General features: G+C 33.8%; 1 long non-coding RNA gene across 1 annotated transcript; it reads left to right on the top strand.

Annotated features, from left to right (window-relative positions):
- Positions 1–213: 213 nt before the first annotated feature.
- On the top strand, positions 214–6232 carry LOC115451768. The gene is made up of 4 exons (XR_003939418.2): positions 214–328; positions 2711–2831; positions 4621–4716; positions 6202–6232. It is a non-coding gene; the product is annotated as an uncharacterized LOC115451768 (long non-coding RNA).
- Positions 6233–6605: the final 373 nt, after the last annotated feature.

Genomic DNA, 6605 nt, shown 5'->3' with positions numbered 1-6605 from the left:
ATAAGGTCCGCTTTAATACATTGATGTAAATAAAGAAATAAAAGTATCAAGGAAAATTACGACACATTTTTGAAAACTTGTACCTACTGAAAAAAAAATATTCACCCATTTTCCACAAGAAATTGTCCTGATTTTGTCATGAAAAGTGGAAACCCTAATAGTACCGATATATAACATACAAAAGCACACACAATTCTTTGATATTCTTAGTGAAGCGCGGTCTGTCGAGCCGAGTGCCCACGACAGTATTGTGAACTAGTCCTATATTTATTATTACCCACGTGATATTGTTTCTGTGAATAGGAAGAGGAAAGCACTGAAGTCTGAGGTATTTTTTTTTATTGCGTTGTTTGGTAGGATAGGGCCATTTTATAAATTTTATATATTCCGAGTGCTAGGAAAAATAATGCAATAGTAGCAATGATAATTGATAATTTGTAAAAATTAAGTGTTTGTATCATGGGGTTATTGTATGCATTTACGGTGTAGTTGGTGATCAAATTATATTTTATCATTTTTTTTATGCGGGTGTTAGGTGTGCCATATTTGAGCGTTGTTTTGTCAATGCAAGATCAGTATTGTACATAAAGAACACAATTCGATATTGTTATGCTCAAATTGTGACAATATTTGAACTGTAATTCGACATCTAAAAAACTAACCTAAAAACGATTTCTTGTGTTTATGCGGCGCCACACATAGCAAATATATTTGCGTATTTGTGCAGTTTGTTTAAATGTTTGCGTATTTGTCATTCGGTATCGGTTTTTCGACTACACATCAAAGCGTTCAGAGTTAAAAACTTTGCGTATCCTGCCACACTTGCGCAAGTTCAGTTTTACGGAGTTGCTTGAAGGAGAACCGATAATATCGAAACCTAAAAGTAAAAGCCATAACAATTTAAATTTGCTCAGTGTCGCCTGGATCAGAACAACAAGTTAATTGTTAGCTTGCTTTATATCGGACTTTTTAGTTTATTATTTTATAGGTACATGTAATAGGTAATTATATTTATTACATAATTAGTAAGGTGCATTGGGGTTAAATCGGACGCTTTTTCAACGTGTTAAACAGTGTTCTCAAAATATTTTTTTTACAAGAATTCTATAGAAGTTATCATAATGAATTATGAACTTAGCTATATGTTATTAAATATACTACATGGTATATATTTTTAAAATTTCTTAAATATAACAGTTAATGTTTTATAAGGCTTTGAAAAATTACCATACTTTTAGAAATTTGTGAGAAAGATAGGACCTTCACAGGTATGGTTCGGACTACTCTCTAAAACCGTATATGTAAAAGGGATTCTAAAATCCATAAAAAGAGTAAATTCTGATCTAGATAGTCATTTATAAACATTTAAAAAATTTAATAATTTTCGTAAGATATTTTTAGAAGCGAACTTTGTTTTTTTAATAGTTCTAGGCATACGATCTTACCCCTCATGATTGACACTGTAAATATTTTTAAAAATATTCGATGAAATAGTACATACACGTGTAAATAAATAACAAATAAACAAAATTGATCATTCACCTGAGCTAAAAAGAAATACATAATTACTGAGTTCAGACGTTTTCGTGTGTAAATTTTGACACAAACTTGCAATATTTTACAAGTGCTAGATCGAACGATTTTTATCCGTTCTTTATCGACAAATAATTGTATGCGTGTAGATCGGATCTCATGGAATATAGGTGTTTCGACAAATTTGAATAAACAAGTCACAAGATTTATTTCCTTTATGATACTATATAACTGCAAAAGTAATTGAAAACAGTAAATACTAAATTATAATTAGGCAAATTCGTGCATGGGGTTAATCCGGATCTGCCAGGGAACGACGAAATACCGATATTCTGTTTGTTAGCACCGTAAACATTATTTATTTGACGGAATCATTCATGTGAACTAGTGGAACGTAGGGAATAAGATGAGGTCGCAGGTAGTGTTGTCTAAGAACAAAAATTATAACACAATTGCAAGTTATTTCATTTATACGGTGTTACACCTCCTACGATTTTACCCTAACGCGCTTAGTACAAGTATACCGCGTACACAAAATCGCGGTCCATCGTGTTTGTTGGCTGTTTGAATACTGTGAGCGAATTAATTTGCAAAGCCTGTATGGCAGGTCCAGGAAAAACCGTGTTCAAATGTGTGGCAAAGTCTTTGTTCAAATATTTGTCTGTATGTGGCGCCGGCATTACGCAAACGTAACACATGGAAATGTAATTTATTGGAATTTATCGCTATATTTTTATTATAATATTCTCCCGACGATTCGAAGACTTTGCAACCTTCATGAACGGGGTGGACTAAAGTGCAGCTCGTCCGAAAACTCAACGTTGCAATGTATTCGTTGCAGAAAATTACGATATTAAGGACCATGTTAAATTAAAAAAAAATAGTAGTATTTCGAGATATAAAGGCCTGTTATATTGTTTGGCGGAGGTATTTACTGCCGCTCAGCCCTCTGACTGTCATGGCGACCAGAGACCAATAAACCAGATGGCCACGGCTGTGCTTGTCATTGTTCTGAGCACGGCTGTCGACGGCTGACGTCGGCTGCTAGGGCTATACAAGTGTGAATATAGCAAATAGTGCGCTGTTTTTATGTGAAAATTTTGTTAGACTATGACGCGTATATTTGTAAAACGTCATTGCATTCACTCATGACAAATTTAATATTATCTTGTTCCAGTATCATCATTACTTATTTAACCTTGTAAGCCATCTTCCATACCAAGAATGGGCTACGCCACCGATATTGATGTTCCAGAAGAAACACAGGAGCCATTTGATACGGAAATTGTTAAGGAACTGTACGTATCACCTACATTGATTTTTAGAGTTCGTTAATCTATGTAATGGCGTGGTGTAACCGCTCGGCCGCGAGCGGGGGTGCTGCGAAAAACAATAGGGTAGTTGACTGGTTTTAAAAATACATTCAACAGTTAAAAAAAATTAACACAATATTGACTAATTAAAAATGCTAAGTACGCTAGTTTAACAAAATAACAAATTTATAAAGAAAATGTTTCATTTTAATTAGCCAATAACTCCAAAATTACTAACCAGTATACATAAGTTATATATTTTAAATATGATTAACTGTTTTATTTTTAAACCAATTCGGATGATGATTACACAAAAGATTTCTTTTCGTATTAATTTTTATTACATAAGGTGCGTTGGGGTTAAATCGGACGCTTTTTCGACGTGTTAAACAGTGTTCTCGAATTATTTTTTTACAAGAACTCTATACGAGTTATCATAATGAATCATTAACTTAGCTACATGTTATTAAATAGTATATATTTATTAAATTCCTTATAAATAACAGTTAATGTTTTATAAGGCTTTAAAAAAGTACCATACTTTTAGAAATGTGTGAGAAAGATAGGACCTTCACAGGTATAGTTCGGACTACTATCTAAAATCGTCTATGATACAGGGATTCTAAAATCCATAAAAAGAGCATATTCTGATCTAGATAGTCATTTATAAACATTCAAAAATCTTTAAAAATATCGTGAGATATTTTTAGAAGCGAAATTTATTTTTTTAATAGTTCTAGGCTTATGATCTTACCCCTCATGATTGACACTGTAAATATTTTTAAAAATATTCGAAGAAATAGTACATATACGTGTAAATAAATACCAAATAAACAAAATTGATCATTCACCTGAGCTAAAAAAAATTACATAATTACTGAGTTCAGACGTTTTCATGTGTAAATTTTGATACAAACTTGCAATATTTTACAAGTGCTAGATCGAACGATTTTTATCCGTTCTTTAACGACAAATAATTGTATGCGTAAAGATCGGATGTCAGGGAATATAGGTGTTTCGACAAATTTGAATAAATAAGTCACAAGATTTATTTCCTTTATGATACTATATGACTACAAAATTAATTGAAAACAGTAAATACTAAACTAAAATTAGGCATATTCTTGCATGGGGTTAATCCGGATCTGCCAGGGAACAACTAAATACCGATATTTTGTTTGTTAGCACCGTAAACATTATTTACTTGACGGAATCGTTCATGTGAACTAGTGGAACGTAGGGAACAAAATGGGGTCTCAGATAGTGTTGTCTGAAAAGAAAAATTATAACACAATTGCGAGTTATTTGATTTATACGATGTTACACCTCCTACGATCTTACCCCAACGCGCCTTATAAAATAATGTACACAATCGAATATAGGTTATTACCAACTTGTACGGAAACGTATGACACCCATAAAATTTGTGTGCTTTCTCTTGCCCGCCTGCCTCAGTAGCTTTACCCATATAACGGGGATAGGTCTCTCATATGTAAGAGTCCACCTGGGTAGGTGCCACCGTAATGTCTGCCGCCAAGCAGCAGTGTGTAGTCACTTATGTTCCTGTTTCAAGGACATTATAGCCAGTGTAACTACTTGACTTAATATCTCATGTCTCAGGGTGGCGAGCGCAGTGGAATACCAAACAATAATTTGTATTTCATGGTGTTGGATGGTGTTTCTACTGTGGTGTTTCATCAGGCGAACGACAAGCTCGTCTCATCATTCAAAGTAATAAAAAATAATGCTGACCTTCCAACTTTATTGTTTGCAGAGAAAATGTGCCTACTAAAAGTATTATTGGCATGCCACGGCCCACGAGGGTCCCAGACGGTTCGCCACCGGAGGGCGACGATCCTAATGACCCCGTGTAAGTACCAACTAAATAAAAGGATGTCTATGGTAGTGCATTAGTTTTATACCGACGCCACACAGACAAATATTTGAACAAAGACTTTGCCACACATTGGAACACAGTTACAGACACTGACCAAATTAAAATTTTTATGGCTTTTACTTTTAGGTTTCCATATAATCGGTTCTCCTTCAAGCAAGCAACTTTGAACGCTTTGATGTGTGGTCAAAAAACCGATACCAAATGGCAAATACGCAAAATTTAAACAAACTTTGCACAAATACGCAAATACCGTTCTATACATGTGTTGTGTTCAAATAAGGATTCAAATATTTTTGCTTTGTATAGCGCCGGCATAATACATACAATATACAAGTACCTATAAAGGACGTGGCTAGTAAGATCTTTGATTACTATCAAATAATAAAATCCAATGGACACACAGACGTTTAAAAAAAGTATTGTAGTGTATTTTTCGGATTTAATCGTGGTTTTTTAAATTATAATTTTTTGCCAACGCGACGTTTTGAAGATATTGCACCCTTCATGGTCACAGGGGTGTACTCATACATGTGAATTCATAACTACACAATACCGTATACTATGTGTTGCACTTGTTATATAGTTATTTTATTAGAAATGATTGATTTTTTGGTTGTGGCTTTGAGAATGGGATTATAGCCAATAACCGTGAGCTATTGGCTATAAGATTTTTAAACGAATTTGAATGTTATTTATGTTGTTTGGAACGCCATGGTTGTCACCGTGGGTACCTGCTAACGGTGTACAAGCGATCCCCCGGCTTAGCAACCATAGCCCTCCTTTAGGAATGTGGGGGGGTCATGGGATGGAAGGAGGAATTTTACACGCTGTAATATATTTCTTTGTTTACGCCCTGTTAGTTTTGCTCGTGAATGCCAAATTTGGTAACTACGGTTTGAGTATGATTTTAGTGCTGCGGGTTAATAAAATGATTATGTGGTTATAGGTTGGGGTTGGCATTCTCGAGCAATTATATCGCTGTGTTATTTTTGTTAGTACATAATATGCACGCCCTAGATAAAAAAATGACCTATTCCATAATTGTTAATTTGTGGCAATCGTCTAAAAACTAATTTCTGTTGGCGAACTTTACTTTTTCTTCCTTTTTTTTCATGCTATAGGTTTCATCTTTTACCTATCTTTATTATTTAATAAGTTCAATTTTATAGTAACTTAAAAAAAAGGTCGCAAACACAAATTGTTTTTTTTTTTTTTTTTTATTTAAAAATTTTTTTTTTGACAATTCCCACATATTAACAATTTTGAAATAGGTCATTATTTTATTAAGAGAGCGATAAAGTATTATGTTAGGGCGGGTCCAAAATAAATTTACAAGACACTTCTATTCTAAATTATACGGAATAATGAAGAGAATATGTCGAAACTGAAACATCACTAAAGCCACAAAGATCAGGCTTGTACAAACTCTAATTTTACCAATATTCCTTTAATTTCCAGAAACGTGGACACTGCGAAAGATTAAAGAAAAGAAGATACAGTCGACTCTCGTTTATTCAAACCTGCGATAATTCGAACCTCTATAATTCAAAGTTATCCCGAGTTCCCCAGAAAACCTCTTTATATTTCTAAATTAATACATTTTTAGGCTCGCGGTAATTCGTACGAAAATATCATCGCTACGTAATAAAACGACGCCTTATTTCGTCGCAGTTGCGGAGAGAAAGAAGGAGAATGATAGCAGAAATTGCAATCTTTCTCTCTCTCTCTCTCGTATGTAAGTATGAGGCAGTCTGAGAATCAGCAATGTACTTTGACGCAAACCAATATAACAAAGTTATTTCGAAAGATTAATTAATTCTCATTTTGAATATGTACGGGTATGTACATACCTCTTAACTTTG

This window comes from Manduca sexta, chromosome 2 (genome assembly GCF_014839805.1).
Source record: "Manduca sexta isolate Smith_Timp_Sample1 chromosome 2, JHU_Msex_v1.0, whole genome shotgun sequence".
In the NCBI taxonomy this organism is placed as follows: domain Eukaryota; kingdom Metazoa; phylum Arthropoda; class Insecta; order Lepidoptera; family Sphingidae; genus Manduca; species Manduca sexta.
The sequence above is the reverse complement of the archived record's forward strand: the minus strand, read 5'-3'. Positions and strand labels throughout refer to the sequence as shown.